The sequence below is a fragment of the Bos indicus x Bos taurus genome, chromosome 21 (genome assembly GCF_003369695.1).
Source record: "Bos indicus x Bos taurus breed Angus x Brahman F1 hybrid chromosome 21, Bos_hybrid_MaternalHap_v2.0, whole genome shotgun sequence".
Classification (NCBI taxonomy): Eukaryota; Metazoa; Chordata; class Mammalia; order Artiodactyla; family Bovidae; genus Bos; species Bos indicus x Bos taurus.
The window spans coordinates 21371534-21395649 of record NC_040096.1 but is presented as its reverse complement, the minus strand read 5'-3'; positions in this window follow the sequence as shown (position 1 = coordinate 21395649).

Genomic DNA, 24116 nt, shown 5'->3' with positions numbered 1-24116 from the left:
GTTGGTGATGGACAGGGAGGCCTGGTGTGCTGCGATTCATGGGGTCGCAAAGAGTCGGACACGACTGAGTGACTGAACTGAACTGAACTGAACCAATATACTGAGGCAACAGGGAAGCTGTGGGGTTTCCCAGGATGAGTCAGAAAAAGCTTTGCAGTTTCTGCCTTGTTCTCTAAAACACTCTCTACTGAAGCCCTTAGACACCATATTAAATCTGACTGTATAAAATCTGACTGCCCACCTGGGAAGACAATGTGAGGGAAGCTGGGGACAACCTAGAAAAGTAGAAAACCCAAATTGAGCCCAATTTGGTTTTTAGCTATTCCCCCCAAGGCACGAAGTATGAGAATGAAACCTTCTTGGACCTTCCAGCCTAGCCCAGCTGCCACCTGAATATCACCTAGTGACCCTTGTCAATGCCATGTGGAAGCTGAAGAATCAGCCTTGCTTAAATTCTTTTTTTGGCTGCACTATGAGGCTTGAAAGACTTTAGTTTCCTGACCAGGGATTGAACCTGGGCCATGGTCACATTCTTGACCCAAATACTTTAAGATCTATTTCAAGTTTTTTTTTTTTTCTTTAAGTCACTAAGTTTCATGGCAGTTTGTTTTGCATCAATAGCTAGCTGCTGCTGCTGCTGCTGCTAAGTCGCTTCAGTCGTGTCCCACTCTGTGCGACCCCATAGACGGCAGCCCACCAGGCTCCCCTGTCCCTGGGATTCTCCAGGCAAGAACACTGGAGTGGGTTGCCATTTCCTTCTCCAATGCATGAAAGTGAAAAGTGAAAGTGAAGTTGCTCAGTCGTGTCCGACTCTTAGCGACCCCATGGACTGCAGCCTACCAGGCTCCTCCGTCCATGGATTTTCCAGGCAAGAGTACTGGAGTGGGGTGCCATTGCCTTCTCCGCAATAGCTAGCTAAAACAATATTAATGTCAAATACCTTCATTCTATTTTTTTAGTTTGTTTTATTTCAGGTACATAACATTTATATTTTCTTCCTCAGTTGATTTGTACGAAGTCTCTTTTATTTTATTATTTTTCCTCCTATTTTGCTGTTCTTATAGGCACCTATGCTATAATCTTCCAAATCTACCAACTACATTTATTAAGATACATGTCTGGTCTTGAAAATATATGATATTTTATTTTTTGTACATACTTTTATTTATTTTTATTGAAGTATAGTTGATTTACAATGTGTTATTTTCAGGTGTATAGCACAGTGATTCAGTTTTATAAATATATGTGCTGTGCTGTGCTTAGTTGCTCAGTCATGTCCACCTCTTTGCTCGGCAGGCTACTCTGTCCGTGGGGATTCTCCAGGCAAGAATACTGGAGTGGGTTGCCATGCCCTCCTCCAGGGGATCTTCCCAACCCAAGGATCGTACCCAGGTCTCCCACATTGCAGACAGATTCTTTACTGTCTGAGCCACCAGGGAACCCAAGAATACCGGAGTGGGTACCTATCCCTTCTCCAGAGGATCTTCCCGACTCAGGAATCATCGACTGAGCGACTGATCTGATCTGATATATATATATAAAGTAGTGCGTGCTCAGTAGCTCAGTGATGTCTGCCTTTTTACGACCCCATGGACTGTAGCCCACCTGACTCCTCTGTCCATGGGATTTTCCAGGCAAGAGTACTGATTCCTCACCACTAGCACCACCTGGGAAGCCCAACACACCAATCTCTCTCTTGAGTGTACCCTCTCCCGCCTCACCTCCCCCAAAACTGTCTTGTGAAGGTTTCTAAGGTTTACAACAACCTTGTGTGTCATAGAAAGGACCTGGAAGCCAGCTAGATCCAACACTAGCAGAAAGGAGGAAGAACAGGGGCTAGGTTTTAGATGGAAGGATATCAGGGAAAAAGACCTAGATTCCATGAAGCAAAATGGTAAGATCTCAGAAATTTACAGTTGAGTGTAAAAAAGTAAAAAACAGGACATCATTTAAAATAAGACGTCAATTATGTAACTTTAAAAGTATGTACATGTACACCTCAAACTGGTACTACATTGTAAATCAGCTATCAGTTCAGTTCAGTTGCTCAGTTGTGTCGGACTCTCTGCAACCCCTGGACTACAGCACGCCAAGCTTCCCTGTCCATCACCAACTCCTGGACCCTGCTCAAACTCATGTCCATCAAATCCGTGATGCCATCAAACCATCTCATCCTCTGTCTTCCCCTTCTCCTCCTGCTCTCAATCTTTTCCAGCATCAGGGTCTTTTCAAATGACTCAGTTCTTTGCATCAGGTGGCCAAAGTATTGGAGTAGCAGCTTCAGCATCAGTCCTTCCAATTAACAGTCAGGACTGATCTCCTTTAGGATGGACTGGTTGGATCTCCTTGCAGTCCAAGGGACTCCCAAGAGTCTTCTCCAACACCACAGTTCAAAAGCATCAATTCTCTGTGCTCAGCTTTCTTTACAGTCCAACTCTCACATCCATACATGACTACTGGAAAAACCATAGCCTTGACTAGACAAATCTTTGGTGGCAAAGTAATCTCTCTGCTTTTTAATGTGCTGTGTAGGTTGGTCATGGCTTTTCTTCCAAGGAGCAAGGGTCTTTTAATTTCATGGCTGCAGTCACCATCTGCAATGATTTTGGAGCCCAAGAAAATGAAGTCTGTCACTGTTTCCCCATCTATTTGCCATGAAGTGATGGGACCGGATGCCATGATCTTAGTTTTCTGAATGTTGAGCTTTAAGCCAACTTTCTCACTCTCCTCTTTCACTTTCAACAAGAGGTTCTTTAGTTTTTCGCTTTCTGCCATAAGGGTGGTGTCATCTGCATATCTGAGGTTATTGATATTTCTCCTAGCAATCTTGATTCCAGCTTGTGCTTCATCCAGCCCGGTGTTTCGAATGATACACTCTGCATATGTTAAATAAGCAGGGTGACAATATACAACCTTGACATACTCCTTTCCCTACTTGGAACCAGTCTGTTGTTCCATGTCCAGTTCTAACTGTTGCTTCCTGACCTGCATACAGATTTCTCAGGAGGCAGATAAGGTGGTCTGGTATTCCCATCTCCTTAAGAATTTCCACAGTTTGTTGTGATCTACATAGTCAAAGACTTAGTTATACACCCCCCAAAAAATTTTTTTAATTATGTATACATAATAGCCTATAAGAGGAAATAATCTGAAAAAGAGCATATGTGTGTGTGTATGTATGTATGTATGTATATATATATATATATATATATATATATTTCTTCTCAGGTGGCTCAGTGGTAAAGAATGTGCCTGCCAATGCAGGAGATGCAAGTTCGATCCTGGGGAGGGAAGAACCCAAGGAGAAGGAAATGGCAACCCACTCCAGTATTCTTGCCTGGAAAATCCCATGGCCAGAGGAGCTTGGTGGGCTACAGGCCATGGGGTCGCAAAGACCTGGCTGCATCTTAGTACAGCACAGCATAGGGAGTGTGTATTTTTTTCACCCAGTGGTTCAAACGCATTTTAAACAGCTTCTTATTTTATATTGGAGTATAGTTGATTAACAGTTATGATAGTTTCTAGTGTACAGCAAAGTGATTCAGTTGTACATATATATGTCTATTTCTCTCAAATTATTTCCCCATTTAGGTTGTTACATAATATTGAGCAGAGTTCCCTGTGCTATACAGTAGGTCCTTGTTGGTCATCCATTTTAAAAACAGCATACATATTGAAATGTACCATGTCAATCCCAAACTCCTTAACTATCCCTTCCCCTAGAAATGTGTATTCCTTTTTTCTTTCATCCTTTTTTTTGACCATGCCATGCAACATGTGGGCTCTTAGTTCCCCGACCAGGGATTGAAACCACTCCCCCTGCAGCAGAAGCACAGCCATCTTAACCACTGGCCCACTAGGCCAATATTGGGAGTGTGCATTCTTAATTTTACCAAGTACTGTCAGATTACTCTGCAGACAGTTGCACCACTTTATGTCATACCAGCAAGACACGAGGGCTCTTCATCCCCCCATATTCTCCAGAACTTGATAACATCTAACTTCTTCCTTTTGTAAAGCGGTGTCAGTTGTTTTGATTTGCATTTTTCGCGTTACTGGTAAGACGGAATATCCCTTCCTGTGTTTTCTAGACTTCTGTGTTTCCCCTTCAGTGCAGTGTCTAGCTAATCCTTTGCCCATTTTAAAAATTGAGTTTCCTGTCTTTTTCTTGCTGATCTACAGTTCTTGAATGTTCTAGGTATGACTCTGCTCTTGGCTTTGCACAGATTGTTCTCAGACTACCATTAGTCTGCTCACTTTGTTTCTGGGGCACTCTATGGAACTCAAATCTTTAGATGGTCAAATCCCTTGATTTTTTTTTTTTTTTTGGCCTTTATAATTTTAAAAATCTTGTTTAAGAGTTCCCGCCCTTCCCAAGCTTATAAAGCTTTTCTTCTTCTTTTTTTCCCTTCTGATAGTTTTTACCCCTGAACCTGCCACCAGACCTCTGGGACTCAGAGTCTCTCATCAGCAAGCTCCCTGGCATCGTGAACCTTTCCTATCAGTGTTCCCTTAGCCTTTACCTTCTTTCTCTAAATGAATCCTAGCTCTCCCCAGGAATGCTGCTGAACGCAAGGCTACTGATTAGACTCTAGAGCACACTGGGATAAATTAGAAAAAGGCATCACTTCTGGGTAACAGAGGCCCAGGCACCCGAGTGGTGAAGGGAGTGTGGACCGGACATTTTCCCTGGTGACCGTCTTGCCTGGCACTCTCATGCAAGACACATTCCTGGGCAAAGTGTGGTTTTACTGTAGCCCTTGTCATCTTTTTTTTTTTTTTTAATATTTATTTATTTCACTGGACTGGGTCTTCTTTGTGGCACATGGGATCTTCCCACTGGGGCACGAAGGATCTAGTTCCATGACCAGGGATTGAATTCAGGCCCCCTACATTGGGAGCTCAGGATCTTAGCCACTGGACCACCTGGGAAGTCCCACCTTTATCATCTTTTACCCCCAACATTTCAATTCTTAAGCACTGTACTCTCTGACCACTTCCTATATTTCTTGCTCCATCAATATCTCATCCCTGTAGGAACCTGCAATGCACTGACACCACTTTCTCCATGTGCCTCTGCCATCTGGTCTTCAGCCCCCTTCCACCAGCAACCCTCATGACACAGTTTAGCCTCCAGGTATCACATCAGGATAACCACTTCCTTGAACTCTCAGCTCCTCTGGCAAAACTCCAACCCAAGTTTTTTCCAACTTTCTTCTATCTCTGTAGTTGTACTTGAACTGACTGCTGAAAATTCATGATCATGCTGAAAAGCCTCACTTTTAACGTGTGACCACATATCTCAACATCCTTACTGACTCTTCCTTCCATGAGGACTGTTCTTCCACCAGATAGTGAATGGCTTACTCCACTGTTTAGTTTAAGGCCCTGCTCAAATCTCTTCTCTCTTGCTTTTTTTTTTTTTAATCAAAAAATTTTCTTTTGGCTGTATTGGGGCTTCATTATGGCACATGGGTTTTCTCTAGTTGTGGCACTAGGGTTAATTAGTTGTGCCATGCAGGCTTAGCTGCCCTGAGGCATGTGAGATCTTAGTTCCCTGACCAGTGATTGAATCTGTGTCCCCTGCATTGGAAGGTGGATTCTCAACTACTGGACCACCAGAGAAGTCCCTCAAGTCTCCTCTTTAGAAAGGCCCTTCTTGATCATTCTATATAAGACCCCTCTCCCAGCATCATCTCCCTTACTCTGCTCTTTTTCATATGGTATTTCATCTCCCAACATAATGATTCATTATGTGCTTGCTGCCTGTCTTCCCTATCTTCCACCTGAATGGAAGCTCAGTAAAGCCTACTTCTCTATTCTGTTCTACGCTGTATCCCCAGAACCTAGAACAGTGTTGTCACATGAGAGGCACTCAGTAAATAATTCTGAAATGAATGAATGATGATGGTCTCCAGAATGGATGTCCCAAAGCATTAAAAAAAAAAAAAAAAAGAGCAGGTGTGGCCATCACTGCCAAGAAGACCCTGAACTTATCTCCTCCCAGGGGCACACCAAAATTAGAACTATTTACAGAACAACTATTTATAAGGACAAAATGAATATTAGCAGAAAAGACTTTCTGCAAATAAAGAAAGAAGGAACCACAAAGGGACAGGTAAGAAGTACATACATGCACCATAGTCAAAACCCATACCCCTAGGGAGGTGACCCACAAACAGAAGAATAACCACAATTGTGGAGGTTCTCCCCTGAGAATGAGAGCTCTGAGCTCTAACTGAGCTCTCGGGCCTGGGGTTCCTACACTGGGAAGACCAGACCCTGTAACAGTTGGCTTTGAAGGCCAGCAGGGCTTGCATATAGGAAAGTCTGAGGGCTGTAGAAAACAGACATTTCATGCTTAAAGAGCCCATACCAAATCTACATGCTCCAAGTCTCAACTCAGAGGCAGTAATTTGAAAGAAGCCTGGATCAGACATACTTGCTGATCTTGGAGAGCTCCCCAGAGTGGCAGGAGGCAGGAGGCAACTAGAAGTCCCCTTAGAGATGTAGATGCTGGTGGCATCAATCTGGGGGAATGTGTTCTACCATGAGGACACTGGTATTGGCAAGTGCCATGTTAGAGTCTTCTCTCAGGCTTATTAGCACAAGGACATTGTCCACCCACCAGTTGGCTGGCACTAGCCCTGGGACCTTTCAGACTGTGCAGTACGAGGCAGGACCTGGCAGCCAACAGGCCAGGAGCTAATCCTGCCTAGCAGCATGCCCACAGTAGTCAGCCCCAGCACAACAGAAAAGTTCACAAAATTATAGTAATCAAATGGCATAAAAGCAGACACCTGGATCATAGAATAGAGAGCCTAGAAACAAACCCACATTTATATGGTCAATTAATTTATGACTAAAGAGGCAAGAATATACAATGGGGAAAAGAAAGCTTCAATAAATGATGCTTGGAAAACTGGACTGCTACATACAAATGAATCAAACTGGACTACTTTCTCACACCATATATAAAAATAAAGTCAAAGTGGGTTAAAGACTTAAATGTAAGACCTGAAACCACAGAACTCCTAGAAGAAATCATAAGCAGTCTGCTCCTTGACATTGGTGTTAGCCATATTTTTAGATATGTTTCTTCAGATGAGGGCAACAAATGCAAAAATAAACAAATGAGATCACACCAAACTAAAAAGCTTTTCCACAATGAAGGAAACTATCAACAAAACAAAAAGGCAATCTACTGAATGGAACAAGATATTTGCAAATTATATAACCAATGAGGGGTTAATATACCCCATAAATAAAAACCCAATTAAAAAGATGGGCAGAAGATCTGAATAGATATTTTTTCAAAGAAGACATACAGATGGCCCACAGACACATGAAAAGATGTTCATCATTAACCATCAGGAAAATTAAATCAAAACCACAATAAGAGGGGACTTCCTTGCTGGTCCAGTGGTTAAGAATCCACCTTGCAATGCAATGGTTTCTATCCCTGATGGGGGAACTAGGATCCCACATTCATGGAGCAGCTAGGCCTGCACACCACAGCTAGAGTCTGGGCACCACAGTGAATGATCCAACATAATGCAGTCAAATAAAAAAAATATTAAAAAAAAACAAACCCGCAATGAGATATCACCTCATGTCCACTAGGATGGCTACCATGAAAAACGAACAAACAAACAGAAAATGAATGTTGGTGAGGACGTGGAGAAATTGGAATCCTTGTTGGGAATATAAAATGGTGTAATAATATGGTGGTCCCTCAAGAAATTAAAAACAGGAGACGTCCCTAGTGGTCCAGTGGCTAAGACTCTGCACTCCCAATTCAGGGAACCCAGGTTCCATCCCTGGCCAGGGAATTAGGTCCCAACTGCTGCAACTAGCAGTTTGCTCGCTGCAACTAAATATCCTCCTGCATACTGCATTGAAAATCCCACATGCTGCAACTGAGGCCTGGCGCAAATCAAATAAATAAATAAATATTTTTTAAAAAAGAAATTAAAAACAGAATTTCCATATGATCCAGCAATTCCACTCCTGGGTATATAATTCAAAATAATTGAAATCAGAGTGTCAAAGAGATATTTGTACACCCACATTTATAGCAGCATTATTTACAATAGCCAAAAGGTGGAAGCAACTCAATGTCCATCAATCAGTTCAGTGCAGTTGCTCAGTCGTGTCTGACTCTTTGTGACCCCATGGACTGCAGCATGCCAGGCCTCCCTGTCCATCACCAACTCCCAGAGCTTGCTCAAACTCGTGTCCATTGAGTCAGTGATGCCATCCAACCATCTCATCCTCTGTCAACCCTTTCTTCTCTTGCCTTCGATCTTTCCCAGCATCAGGGTCTTTTCAAATGAGTCAGCTCTTCGCATCAGGTGGCCAAAGTATTGGAGTTTCAGCTTCTACATCAGTCCCTCCAATTACTAGGTGAACGGAAAACAAAACGTGGCATATCAACATAATGGAAAATGATGGTCTTAGAAAGGAAGGAAATCCTGTCACATGCTACCACTTGGGTGAATCTTGAGGCCACTATGTTTAGTGAAATAAGCCAGTCTCAAAAAGACAAATATTGTACAATTCCACTTATAGAAGGTACCTAGAGTCATCAAATTTATGGAGACAGAAAGTAGAATGGTGGTTGCCAGGGGCTGGGGGAAGGAAGAGCTGCGAACTATTGTTTATTGGGTAAAGAGTTTCAGTTTTGTAAGATAAAAGGAGTTCTGAGGATGAATGGTGGTGACTGTTGCACAACAAAATGAATATACATAATCCCATGGAATTCTACACCTGTAATGTTTAGATGGTGAATTCAATCCTATGTATTGAATTTTTTTTTTAACACGATTATTTAAAAGGTGAGATCATTGTTCTCTTACAGCAGAATATAAAATTTGGAACGTATGAAGATTATAAATAAACAGAGGCTTAAATTGTATTTAAAATTTTAATGAAATAAAATAAAAATTAGGTTGTGTTATAAGCCAAACTTGCCTTTAATAAATTGGTCCTGATGAAACTCAAATAGTATTGTAAACTTGTAGATCTATTGAAATTTTCTACTTACACTTTCTGGGTAATATTTTCAAAGTGTAATAGTTCTGTAATTATTATAGACAATAACAGCAATACATTATATTTTAATACTTGATTTTATTTTTTGACACTCATGCTTTGGACATTTTGGACAAAAATGATTATATGTATATGTTAAATTTTAAAAATGAGTCTGTATTTGCCTATACAACAACCTAAACACAAAAGGAGAATATTGTCTCTAACTCAAAGTGTGTTTCTCTATATTCCAACCTTTGTTATACATATAAAACTCTACCAACAAATTGGTATTCTCCCTAATATGTCCCTAAGGGTATTTTTGTACATGTAATGAGCACTGAACCAAAGACAGGCTGATCCAAACTCTTGTACCTGATGTCTCCTGTTTTCCACCCATCTCCTAAATAAGATTTCTCTTCAGGTTAGCAACTAAATACATCTGCCAAAAAAGGATAAATAGCAGAAAGCCTCTACCAGATATAAACTATAAGTTCAGAGTAATGATAAATTACTAGAACACTATCACCTCTAATTTGAAAATAAATGCAAACAACTGGATCAAGTTATGCAAGTGTTTATACAATCATAGCAGAATCAGGAATTATTACTGGTACCTATCATACCTGGTAAGTCTGTTCACCATATGGCCACTGAGAACAATTCAGGAGTTATATTATCAGTGCTGATATTACATTTTATCTCAGGAGAAAACAAACAATTATAGCTTGAGTCAATATTTTTAGTGAAGGCTCATCAATTTATAAAATGAAAAGAGCAATACGTTTAAACATTGACAACAAAAGACTTTTGAAAGACCCATCCCCCAGCTGGGATGCACTTGTCCACAGATGGTATAGGCCTATGAACATTACTAGCCAGATTATAAAGGGAATCTTCATCACTTGGAATTAGTGGAAACTTTGGAATATAAGACAGGATTTAAAAAAATAAGCTGAACAAATTTTGCACAAAAATCTAATTCACATGGTCAGATGCTTTATCACTCGACAGTCAACAAAATGATAGAACTCTCCCTCTGCAGAGTCAGGGCAAAGCCCTTGTCTCTTGTCTATGGATATTTATCTAATGCAATCATATTCATTGATCTATTGAACACACACTTGCCTGTATTTTTGAACACACTGAAGGTTTTTGTTCAGATGTATTGATTGTATTTGAACATGACTATATTCACAAGAATCTTAAACCACCCCTTGAGATGTGACTCTCTGTGAAACACAACATTCCTCAAAACGATACTCTAAATATATTCACTATATTTATATATTTTCCTTATGCCATAGATTTTTTTACTTCAAAATATGGTCTGGATAAGCTAGAGTATAAATAAACTGATTACCTATAGGAGAGGAAGGGAACAGGGTGGAAGAGACAAGGGGAGAAGATATACTTGTCTGAATATACCTTGTTTTGTAGATTTGACTTTAGACTTACATGGATGTTTAACATAAAAGTAAAACAAACTTAAATCAAAATGTGTTGGCAATTTGTGTCTTCCTTTCTTTTTTTTTGATCAGTCTATCTAGAAGTTGATCAATTTTATTGCTCGTCTCAGAGAACCAGCTTTTGGCCTCATTGATTTTCTCTAATGTTTGCCTGTCTCCTATTTTATTGATTTCCAGTCTTATTTCTTTCCCTCTACTTATGTTGAGTTTAATTTGCTCTTCTTTTTCTAGTTCCTTAAGGTGGAAGCTTGATTTTAGACATTTTTTCCTTTATAATATAAATATTTACACAGCTATATATTTGCCTCTAAGAATGTTGCCTATGTGTATGTGTTTGCAAAGATTTTGTTTTTAAATCATAAACCCAAAGTCTTTACTAGATACAAGAATATTCAGATTGCTATTTTCTTCTTATACCAGTTTCAGTCATTTGTGGTTGTCAGTGGCTTTTCAAGGGACACCCTGGGTGCTCAGTGCAGCTCCTCCAGCCAGGCTGGCCGGAACCATCTCTGAGACCTGAGTGAGCTGCGGGAACTGCTCAGCTTACAGCTTCTCATAGTTGCTCTTTCGATGCTCTGCAAAAAAGGACTCTGGGTGTGTGCATAGCTTTAAGGGTGTTACTCCTCCCAGGCTTTCTGGGTGGAGAGAGCTAAGGAATCTGTTAGTGTATTTCTTTTAAAGATTTTTTTTTCTTTTGATGTGGACCATTTTTAAAGTTTTTATAGAGTGTGGCTACTGTTTTATGTTTTGGTCTTTTGGCCGTGAGGCATGTGGACTCTTAGCTCCCCAACCAGGGGTCAAATCAGCACACCCTGCACTGGAAGGCAAAGTCTTAACCACTGGACCACCGAGGAAGTCCCTCTGTGTACATTCTTATATCTGTGTCTGTTTCTTTATGTATCTATACTGAAAACCATAAATCACACAGTACCTCCAATTCCAATCCCATCCCGCAAGCTACCCTTTCCCTATTTTTAAGTGTTCTCCCTTTCCATATTTTTTAAGTCCTTTCTCTGACAGTGAGAAACTTGATCCCCACTGTCTTTGATATAATAAATTACATGGTGAATCCCCTTGTGTGTAGCTAGCCTCTTATTGCCACTGCCACCCCTCCCCATGCCCCTAGGCATCCACTCCCCTTGGGCTCCGTCACCCCTTGAAGGACCACCTTGCTCACAAGAACTCCGTCTCACCCCTTATCTCATGCCACACTGAACCTCTGCTCCACAGCCCCCTCAGCCCTGCTCAGACTCTGATGTCCCACACCAGGCCGCCCGCGGTGGGAACACCCTTCTTACCCTGCCCTGCACATTGACTCCCAAGTGGAGACACCCCTTACAAAGAGCAGGACACGAGTGAGCGACTAAGCACAGCACACAAATATCATTAACCTATCACCTAAACAAAAGTAAGAATCATGACAATAATTTATATCTAACATATACCCCTCCCCTTCATATCACTCCTTCCAGATATCTACCAAGATATCCTGGGGCTGGAGGGATAAATTCGGAATTTGAGATTAACAGATACACACTACTATATATAGAATATATACGTAAAATAGATACACAACAAGGTCCTACTGAGGACAGGGAACTATATACAGCATCTTGTTATAACATTTAATGGAAAAGAATCTGAAAAAGAACATATATATATTATACATTTATAATATATTTGTAACTGAATCACTTTGCTGTACACCTGAAATATAAATGAACGATACTTCAATAAAAAAAATAATTTAGGGACTTCCCTGGCAGTCCAGTGGGTAAGACTCTTTACTCCCAATACAGAGGGGCCAGGTTTGATCCCTGGTTAGGGAACTGGATTCCACAAGCCACAACTAATACCTGGTGCAGCCTAAACAAAGACATAAACAAAATAAAATTAAAAAAATTAAAAGTGGAATGTAGTAAAATAAAGGTTAATAAAGATGAAAATCACTGCTCTGAAAAAAAAAAAAGCATCCTGAAGCCAATGTTCATCATTCCCTTGATTTCCTTTGTACAATTTTATTGCATTTATATGTATACAAAAAATACATATTTTTTAGTTGTTTTTCAGCTTTACAGAAAAGGCACAGAATGTATGTAACCTTTTGGGCCTTACTTTTTATCTTTGTATTTTATTTCTAAGATTCATCTATATTTTGTGTTTCACTAGAGTGTATTCTTTTTTTTTTTTTTTGATTTGTTTGTTTATTTGGCTGAGCCAGTTCTTAGCTGTGGTACTCGAGATCTAGTTCCCTGACCAGGATTGAACTCAGGCCTTCTACGTTGGGAGTGCAAATCTTAGACACTGGACCACCAGGGAAGTCCCTAGTTCATTGAGTTTTGACTACTCTATATATTTGAGTGTATGAATTTCCCATAGTTAATTCATCCATTTCCCTATTGGTGGACATTTAGTTTATTTCTAGGTTTTGTTTGTTTTATAGTTTTGTCATTTCCTTGGAATTTGAAAGCTTTTTCAGGATGTGACAGAGTGTGAATCTTTTTTTTGTTGTTCAGAAAATTTTCTAACACCTGTGTGACTTTTCCAACTTGACCCTTTTTATTGTTTTCAGTCTACAGCCCCTATAGTAACTGCTTCCACATTTTTCATATTTTTAGTAATGCTGCTATGGACATTCTTACATGTCTCTGGATATGCATGTCTAACAGCGTAGGTATATATCTAAGAGTAGACTTGCTGAGTCATAATAATCTTATTGTTTTCTAAGGTTGTTGCCTGAACTTACATTCCCATCTGCAACGTTTAGGAGATATTATGGGTTTGAAAAGTGAAAGTGAAGTCCCTCAGTCATGTCCGACTCTTTGCCACCCTATGGACTGTAGCCTATCAGGCTCCTCCGTCCACGGGATTTTCCAGACAAGAGTGCTGGAGTGGATTGCCATTTCCTTCTCCAGGGGATCTTCCCGACCCAGGAATCGAACCTAGGTCTCCCACATTGCATGCTTTCTAATGCTTGATTGCATCAATCTTTTTGCCTTTGCCAATCAAATGCTTGTAAAAGAGTCTCTCCTTGTGGTCTTGATCTGCATTTATTGGATCATTTTTAAAATCTCTCTTCATATTTTGTTCATATATGTGGTTCCCACATCTTTTGCCTATTTTTCTATCAGACTTTTTGTCCCTTTCATATTAATTAATTTTTTAAATTTTATTTTATTTTTAAACTTTACAAATTGTATTAGTTTTGCCAAATATCAAAATGAATCTGCCACAGGTATACATGTGTTCCCCATCCTGAACCCTCCTCCCCCCTCCCTCCCCATACCATCCCTCTGGGTCGTCCCAGTGCACTAGCCCCAAACATCCAGTACCGTGCATTAATTAATTAAAGTTCTTTATCCATTTTTGAGCTGAATTCTTTGTCAATGTGTGCCTTTTATTTCCTTAACTTTTCCTTTGAAAAAAAAATTCTAAAGCTTATGTAGTCAAATTGTCTATCTTATATTTTATTGTCAATGTTTTTCACAGCTTGTTTGAGAAAATTTTCCCTCCTCCATGTTCTAAAGGATGGGTCTTTAAGCTCTCTGATAAAAATTTTCCCATTTTGCTGAATGTAAATTCTTAATTTTTTCTTTTTTTATTTCCTTTTTTTTTTTTTGGCCACACCACAGGGCATGGGGGATCTTACTTCCCCAACCAGGAATCCAACCCATGCCCCCTACATTGGAAGCTCAGAATCTTAACCATTGGATCACCAGGGAAGTCCCTGAAGTCTTGATTTTTTGTAATTGAGTTCTACATATCATATGAGCAGGGGTTCAACTTTTCCCTACATAGATAACCATTTCTTTCAGCTCCCTTTCCACTTACCTACCACATAAAACTATTCACTCTGTCTTTAGAAATGTCCTGGCTATCTTTGGACTTTTACTTTTCCGTGTACACTTTGGAATAATCTTAACAAGTTCTATGGAAAACCATACTGAGATATTGATTGAAACAGCATCAACTGTAGATCAGTTTGGGGAAGACTGACATTTTAGAATAATATGCCTTTCTATCCATAAGTGTGATATATCCCTCTACTTATTTAGGTCTTTTAAAGTATGTTCTAATAAAGATTTATTATTTTGTCTTAGAAGTCTTTTAATATTTTCTCTTTAATTACATTTTCTAGCTGTTTACTGCTGGGGTATAAAAATGCAACTGACCTTTTGTATATTAATCTTATATATTTCCATTTTGTTAAACTCTCCTATTGTTTCTAATGATTTATCTGTAGATTCTTTTGGGATTTCTATATTATTATTTATAAATAATAAAAGCTTTATTTCTTTTTTTCCAATCATTATGCCTTTAATTTATTTTTCTCACATTATTACATTGACTAAAACCTCACATACAATATTGATTAAAAATAATGATAGTGGGCATTCTTATCTCGTTTCTGAGTTTAAAGGGAATACTTTTAAAGTATCCCTTTAGAATCATGTTTGCTCTGTTATTATTTTTGTTAATATTTATTTATTTGGCTGTGCTGGGTCTTAGTTTTGGCACATGGGATCTTTAGTTGCAGTGTGTGAACTCTTAGTTGCAGTACATTGGATCTAGTTCCTGACCAGGAATTGAACCAGGGACCCTGCATTGGGTGTGCAGAGTCTTAGCCACTGGACCACCAGGAAAGTCCCATTTTTAAAAAATAGACAGCATTGGAGAAGGAAGTAGCAACCCACTTCAGTGTTCTTGGCTGGAGAATCCCAGGGACGGGGGAGCCTGGTGAGCTGCCGTCTATGGGGTCTCGACTGAAGTGACTTAGCAGTAGCAGCAAGCAGGTTTAGAAAGTTTCTTTCTGTTTCTAATTTACTATGAGTTAAAAAATAATGTATGAATACTGAATTTTATCAAATACTTTTTCTGTATCTATTAAGTATTTACATGGATTTCCAAATCTTTTAACTTAGTAAATTACATTTGTAGATTTTCTAATCATTCTTTCATTCTTTGGATAAATGTACCTTGGTCATAGTGTATTATATTTTTTATACACTTTGGGTTTGGTTTGATAATATTTTATTTAGAATTCTTGCATCTATATTTATATTATTGTCCTTTCTCATAATCTCAGTTTGTCTTTAGCATCAAAATTATGTTGGCTCTGTAAAGTGTGTGTGAAAGAATTTGTATTAACTTGGGTTGATCTGTTCTTTGAAAGTTTGATAGACTTTTCCTTTTTTTGATAGACCTTTCCTTAAAAACTTTGGGCCTAAAAAAACTGAGAAAACCAAAACTGTGTGCCTAGGATTTACTTAATGGAAAGATTTCAACCACTGATTAATTTTAAAAAGTTATAATGATCTTAGAAAGATAGCAATGAGTGGTCCCAGAGAGAAATCTTAGTTTCCTGCCCAGGAATTGAGCCTGGATCAGTTCAGTTCAGTTCAGTTCAGTCGCTCAGTTGTGTTTGACTCCCTGTGACCCCATGAACCGCAGCACTCCAGGCCTCCCTGTCCATCACCAACTCCTGGAGTCCACCCAAACCCATGTCCATTGAGTCGGTGATGCCATCCAACCAACTCATCCTCTGTCGTCCCCTTCTCCTCCTGCCCTCAATCTTTCCCAGCATCAGGCTCTTTTCAAATGAGTCACCTCTTGGCATCAGGTGGCCAAAGTATTGGAGTTTCAGCTTCAAAATCAGTCCTACCAATGAACACCCAGGACTGATCTCCTTTAGGATGGACTGGTTGGATCTCCTTGCAGTCCAAGGGACTCTCAAGTGTCTTCTCCAACAGCACAGTTCAAAAGCATCAATTCTTTGGCACTCAGCCTTCTTTATAGTCCAACTCTCACATCCATATATGACCACTGGAAAAACCATAGCCTTGACTAGATAGACCTTTGTTGGCAAAGTAATATCTCTGCTTTTTAATATGCTGTCTAGGTTGGTCATAACTTTCCTTCCAAGGAGTAAGCGTCTTTTAATTCCATGGCTGCAATCACCATCTGCAGTGATTTTGGAACCCAGAAAAGTAAAGTCAGCCACTGTTTCCCCATCTATTTCACATGAAGTGATGGGACCAGCTGCCATGATCTTAGTTTTCTGAATGTTGAGCTTTAAGCCAACTCTGTCACTCTCCTCTTTCACTTTCCTCAAGAGGCTCTTTAGTTCTTCTTCACTTTCTGCCATCAGGGTGGTATCATCTGCATATCTGAGGTTATTGGTATTTCTCCCTGCAGTCTTGATTCCAGCTTGTGAACCTGCATAGCCTGGGTGAACTCTAGGAGTCCTTGCCACTAGACCACCAGGGGCTAGCCAGGAGACTTTATCTTGGATAAAGAGCAAAGTTCCCCTGGCTCTTAACCCCACTGGAAACAAGAATGTTTCAAGGAGGCAAGAAGTATAAAAACAGGTACAAAGTTTATCTTCAGAGACAAAGCACAACATACGGGAGAGCACACAGAGAACCAGTTTGTTTATTTAAGACAGAAGCAGGGCTGAGATAACACACCCAGAGATAAGGGCGTCCTCTCTAAGGAGCAGGAGAACAGTAGAGAGGTGATGTAAATCACTTATACAGGACTGTCCTTCAGGGTCTTGTTTACCTTTGGCCTATTACCTTTTATCTTTCTTCACACCTGAATGGTCCTAGGATAGTCCCCAACATGTGTGTGCATCTTTTTGCTAAGATAGATCCCACCACAGAGGGCTGGGGGTGCACATCCACTCTTATGGGGTGCTGCACCATTCCTTTTTGACCTCCAAGGAGTCTTCCTGCACATGTGCAGACAGGGAAGTCTTGACCTCAGGAGTGGTCACCTTATCTCTGCTTTAACAGAGCGCAGCTTCTGCCACCAGCTTTGTCCTTGGAGTGTCTGGGTAAGAAGTGAGCTTCAGTTTTACTCCATTTGACAAACACCAGATGTCCAGCCCAGGGGTCCCTCTGTCTTCTACACAGAGTATAAGACTACTCTAATTTTTCATTTCTTATTGAGTTATGATTAAATATATTTTTTTGAAAATCTGAATATTTTGTCCAAGTTCTGAAAATTGTTGGTGAATAGTTGTTAATCACAGCCTCTTGCCCTTTTAACCTATCCTTTATCTGTGATTATGTCTCTCTTTACACTCACAGTACTTGTTTGCATCTTATCTGTATCTTTTCTCCTGATCAATATTGCTAGAAGCTTGTCAACTTTATTCTTTTTTAAAAATTCTTTTATTTATTCATTTTGTCAGGTTGGTTCGACATTTGGGATCTTAGTTCCCTGCCAGGGAGCGAACCTGGACCCCTTGCATGGAAGTGCGGAGTCTTAACCCCTGGAGTGCCAGGGAAGTCCTGTCAATTTTCTTCTTCTTTTTTATTGCAATTTATTTATTTTGCCTGTACTTGGTGTTCGTTGCTATGTGTGCTTTTCTCTACTTGTGGTGAACGGGCGCTCCTTTCTCTTAGCCGTGCATGGGCTCCTCTTACCGTGGAGCATAGACTCGAGGGCGCACAGGCTTCCGTAGTTGCTGCGCTGGGCTCTAGAGCACAGACTCAGCAGCTGTGGTACGTGGGCTTAGTTATTCTGGGGCATGTGGGATCTTTCCAGACCATTAGAACCTGTGTCTCTTGCATTGACAGGTGGATTCTTTACCACTGAGCCACCAGGGAAGGCTAATTTTATTCTTTTTCAAAGAACCAATATTCACTTTTTGATCAACTCTGTTGAATCCTTTTTTTTTTTTTTTTAATCTTTTATTGGTTTCTGCTTTGGTTATCTTTTCCGTTTTATTTTGTTGTTCTATTTCTAGTTTCTTAATGAGACCACTTAGCTCAGTAATTTTAAACCTTTCCTCTACTTCAATATAAATATTTAAGCAACTTGAAGCAAAGATTTGCTGTATCCCATGTACAATATTTTCTATCATTCTGTTTTGGTTATTTTAAATTTCCATGATGACTAATTGTGTGTGTGTGTGTGAGTCTCTCAATCGTGTCCAACTTTGTATGACTCCATGGACTGCAGTCCGCCAAGGCTCCTCTCTCCATGGAATTCTCTGGAAAGAACACTGGAGTGGGTAGTCATTCTCTTCTCCAGGGGATCTTTCTGACCCAGGTCTCCTGCATTGCAGGCATATTCTTTACCACTGAGCCAGCAGGGAAGCCCAGATGACTAATTGTACACATGCTATTTAGTAGTATGTTTAAAGGTTTCCAAGTAAGTAGGGATTTTTAACTTACCTTTTTGTAATTAACTTCTAACTTAATGAAGTTTTACACAGAGATTAGGATCTACATAACACCAATGCATTGAAAAATGTGTTGAGGTTTATCAATTTTTGTTAAGTGTTTTGGGTGACTGAAAAAAAGAATTTGCTTTCTCTCACTGTTAGATACAGGACACTCTCCATATTTATTATTATATCAAATTTGTTAATCATGTTCACATTTTCTATATCTTTGATAAATATTCTTCTGCTTGACCCATCAATATTCAAGAGAGATATGTTGAAATCTCCCACTTTGACAATACGTTTATGAATTTCAGGAGTTCCTTGGTGGGCTAGTGGTTAGAATTTGGTGCTTTCACTTCTGTGGCCAGGGTTTAATCCCTGGTCAGGGAACTGAGATCTCGCCAGCTATATAGCACGGCCAAATAAAAAAAAAGAATTCCCCCCCCATATCTTTATTCATTTTGTCTTATATACTTTATTACTTGCATACAAGTTTAAAGTTGCTATAACTTCTTAGAAAATTATGTGTCATCATATGGTGGACATCTCCCTTTTAATAACATTCTTTATCTTAAACACCATTTCATCTAATAATATGATTACACCCATCTTTCTTTTAGTTTATATTTGCCTGATACGTCTTGATTCATCCTTTTACCTTTAACATTTGTGTGTTTTTATGTTTTTAGGGGCATTTTACATGAGATTTTTTTGTTTTCTTTTGGCTTCACTGAGTCTTAGCTGTGGCATGCAGGATCTTTAGTTGTGGCATGTGGGATCTAGTTCCCTGACCAGGGATTGAACCCGGGCCCCCGCAATAGGAGCATAGAGTTTTAACCACGGACTGCCAGGGAAGTCCCTGTCCTGATTTTTTTAGCTCAAGTGTCCGTCTTACTACTCCTGACTACAGGCAGCTGCCTCTGCTGTCCTCTCTTTGCCACAAACAAGGGAAGAAAGCAGAGAACTCATCTCCTATTCTTACTGTGGTGCTTCAACAGATCATCTTCAAGCACCCCCGAGCTTTCTTCTATTTCCCGTACCTAACATTTCAGCTTAGAGCCTCTCCAGCAGCCTTCTCTTCCATGTGGTTGGTGTTGTGGCTTCCTCCTTCAGTCTAGCCTCATTCTCCTCCGTCTTCCAAGCAGTTCCTCGTCAAGTCCAGAACACTCCTTGTTTTCCAGTGTTGCATAGTGTTCATGTGTGTACGCATACACGCACACGTGGGCACATGTACACGTGTGCGTGTCTCCCTACCTCTTGTCTGATCCAATAACTGTGATGTATATTCATGAAAAGAATGCAAACGTGCTCAGTCACTTCAGTCATGTCCGACTCTTTGCAACCCCATGGACCTTAACCGCCAGGCTCCTCTGTCCATGGGATTCTCCAGGCAAGAATACTGGAGTGGGTTGCCATGCCCTCCTCCAGGGGATCTTCCCAACCCAAGGACTGAGCCTGTGTCTCCCGCATTGTAGGTGGATTCTTTACCCACTGAGCCACCTGAGAAGCCCTCATGAAAAGAATAATCAGTCTTATTTTTAAGTATCTAAACCTATTCTAGGACTTTATCTGAAGAAACAACAGAATAGTAGTCAGTTTTATTTCAAAGATTTCCTTTGTATCAGTACTTACATAATATAATTAATACGTGAGAAAGTAGCAAGTCAACTTTCCAAGTACACGCCTTTCTTTCTATTTGGCTTGAAGCATTCACCTGCCTAGAGGTGGAAGAGGAAGTGTGAAAAGGAGAAACAGTACTAATAAATTTCATTGTAATTCATACTTTTTAAGACTTACATTTTGGGATTTCCCTGGCAGTTAGTGGTTAAGACTGTACTTCCACTGCAAGGGGCATGGGTTTGATAAATTGTGGGAACTAAAATCCCATATGCCTCCCAGTGCAGCCAGGGGAAGAGAACGAAAGACTTAATTTCCTTCTTTGAAATTTGGGTGTGTTCTACAATCAGTGTTGACTGACAACAGTTGTTGGCTAGGCAACAGCCATAATATGATTGTCATTGTCTGCACATACCCAAAGTTGGTTTGGAAACCTATTGATATCTTCTACAAGCCTTTTTAGGGGGAGCTTTCCTGGTGGCTCAGACAGTAAAGGATCTGCCTGCAATGCAGGAGACGGTGGTTTGATTCCTGGGTCAAGAAGATTCCCTGGAGAAAGAAATGGCAACCCACTCCAGTATTCTTGCCTGGGAAATCCCATGGACAGAGAAGCCTGGAGGGCTACAGTCCATGGGGGTGCAAAGAGTTGGACACAAACTGAGTGACTGACACTCCAAACCTTTTTAAAGACTGGGGAGGAGCAGCATAAAAACTTGCAGGATTGGTGTCATCAGTTTGTAAGAAAATCCCAGAAGCCATAGCAGATCTCTTAGATCTGGGTTAAGAGATTCTGTGTTAACAACACTTTTGATGCACAGACAACAATACTGTGGGAAAAGACATGCTCATTACTAACTCTTAAACATTCTCTGCATCAGCTTCTTCTGTAAAGAAGTTACAGGAATACTTTCCAATGTGCTTATATTTTCCTTTTTAGCTATGCACAAGAGTGATCCATGATAAAAATGTATGTCTAAATAAGTCTAAAAAGAGCTTTTTTGATAAATATAAACCAACATTCTAAATGATAAGAAAGCATTGTTCATAACATAATTAGCAGCTTGTTTTTCTTCCTTAGGAGTACCTAAAATAACAGTGCATTTTACAATTGATGTCATTCATTTCAGTGAAATGCAAAATCGTGGAAAGACTGAAGAGAGAAGGAATTAATATCCAGCTTCTGACATTCAAAATAAAATTATACAGCAAGATATTAGCCTTGCAAAATGAGTGTTTGTCTTAAGAGAAGTTCTTCTAAATTCTTTTCTTTTGATACTGGGCACATGAGCATTTCAACAGCCAAGCCCAGAGGTTTCAGCCTGTGGGGTCCTCTATCTCTAAGAGGAGAAGATAATCTTTCTGGCTCTGGAAGGCAGGCCAGGAGTCTTGCTGCCCCACCCTGGAGGGAGGTGAGGGAAAGCAGGGCGGAATGTCACCTGTCTCAGGCCCTGGGGAAAGTAGGAGATGAAAGCCATGAAGGAGGAGAGAAGGAGAGCAAGACAGGCAGAAATGAGACCCAAGTTTGGTAAGTCAGTAACACAGTGACACCCATGATGAAGGGGGCTATGCCTCTCTTCTTGCTTGGAGCTCCTGGTGGCGGCTCCCTCAAAGAAAGCCCTATGGGACTTCCCTGGTGGTCCAATGGTTAAGACTTGCCCTTCCAATTCAGGGAGTATGGGTTCGATCTCTGGTGGGGGAGCTAAGATCCCACATGCTTCATGGCCAAAAAACCAAAACATGAAGTGGAAACAAATTCAATAAAAACTTTAAAAAAATGGTCCACATAAAAAAGAAAGAAAGAAAGTCCTATATCAATGTGAGGCACAGTCACATCAAATTAAGGTGTAGTTTGGCAGGTGAAGGGGCCCGGCCACTGAAGCTCCCTGGGGTACTGCAGCACATTCCTGGAGAATGGGACCCCGACCTTGCTGAGAGTGCCTGGTGGGTTCCAGCATGCTCTTGTCAATGGTTGTTCAATAGCTAGTTGTGATTTCAGCGCTCTCGCACGAGGAGATAGCACATGTCCTTCTACTTTGCCATCTTGATTTGATTTGAGTGCCTGGTGAAGTTGCTGGAGAGGGTCACTGTGACGTGACATCCCCTACATTCAGAAGGGACCTGAGCCAACGACGGCGAAGGCCCCCGAGTCTCCCTTCCACCCCTGTCCTGGGGTTCCAGAAGCCACACCCTGTCCCCTTCTGCTCCTCAGTCACCATCTTGGACAGGAGTGGAAGACAGGCCATTTTTCTTAGAAAGCTGAGCCTTGTATGTAAAGGAAACTTTTTTTTTTTTCCTTAGAGGCTGGGAGACTGACACCAGCCAGAAAATAGGAAGACAAGGGAAAATGAAAGAGCTATGTTTTTTCTTCACATATCAGCCAAGTCAAGACCCTGATACATTTATAAAAATAAAAGCTTGGAACTGAAATATACTGCAATAGGAGAATGGTTTAATAAATTATTTCATAACCATTTTACATGGCTATGAAAATTATCTTTGTGGATTATTTTAATTATACAATAAGTTGATGTCATGGAATCAGTGTGTATATACTGAAAGATCTCAGTTATATATAAAAAACAGACTTGAGGAAAGTCATGAAAATGTTAACAATAGTTATTTTATTTTTAAAAATATTTATTTGTGAAATCTTTTTAGTTGCGACACGGGAAGTCTTAGTTGTGGCATGTGGGATCTAGTTCAGGGATAGAACCCGGCCCCTCTGCGTTGGGAGCACAGAGGATTAGCCACTGGACCATCAGGGAAGTCCCAACAATAGTTATTTTGAAAGAAGTTATTTTCTATAATGACTGTGTAGATCTGAAAAAATAATAGATAAAAATTTAAAACAAAATCTTACAGAGCAGTGTTACAAATGGATTTCTAAAGCCCCTTGCTCTTCTCAAATCAACATACCCCAACTGCAGCAGGATGTGGGTGACATAGCTGTGGGAAATGGTCACTCTTCCCTGTTTCTCAATATCTAGTCCAAGTAGGACAGTTTGCAAGGAAAAGTCAACAGGATATCTCTATAACACCATCCCTCAAAGCAGAAATATAATGTTTCTCAAAGATCATTGTCACACATTGTTGTTTAATACCACCCATTTAGATTGGCATGGATTCTGACAGGTCTAGGAAAACCCCTGATTCTGGCATTCTGACCCTCAGAGATAATTTACTTCTGCCGGGGGTATCTGCTTCTCTGGTGGCTCAGTTGATAAAGAATCCACCTGCAATCCAGGAGACCTGGGTTCGATCCCTGGGTTGAAGATCACCTGCAGAAGGAAATGGCAACCCACTCCAGTATTCTTGCCTGGAGAATCCCACAGACAGAGGAACCAGGTGGGCTACAGTCATGGGGTCACAAGAATCAGACATGTTCTAGTGACTAAACCACCACCATCACCATGGGATATCCAAGACAAATATTTAAATACAATCAAAATGTTACCAGATCCCCAAGCAGATAGCCTGAGAAGAATTACAAAAGGGAACTTGCCCTACTTTTTAAAGGAATATTTCATAGAACTACAAAAATTAAAACAGTATTGGTACTACACAGACAGATCAGTGGACCAGAATAAAAAAACCAAGAAATATTTACACATAGTTTCCACATTACAAAAAGAAAACTGATATGACAAAGATGGTATTTCAAATAACCTCTCAGGGATGTATTTAGTTCTGAATCAGGAGGAGCTATTATAGATTCATAAGAATTAGCTCATATTTAATCACTGTGAAGTCAGGTGGGCCTTAGGAAGCATCACTATTAACAAAGTGGAGGTGAAGGAATTCCAGTTGAGCTATTTCAAATT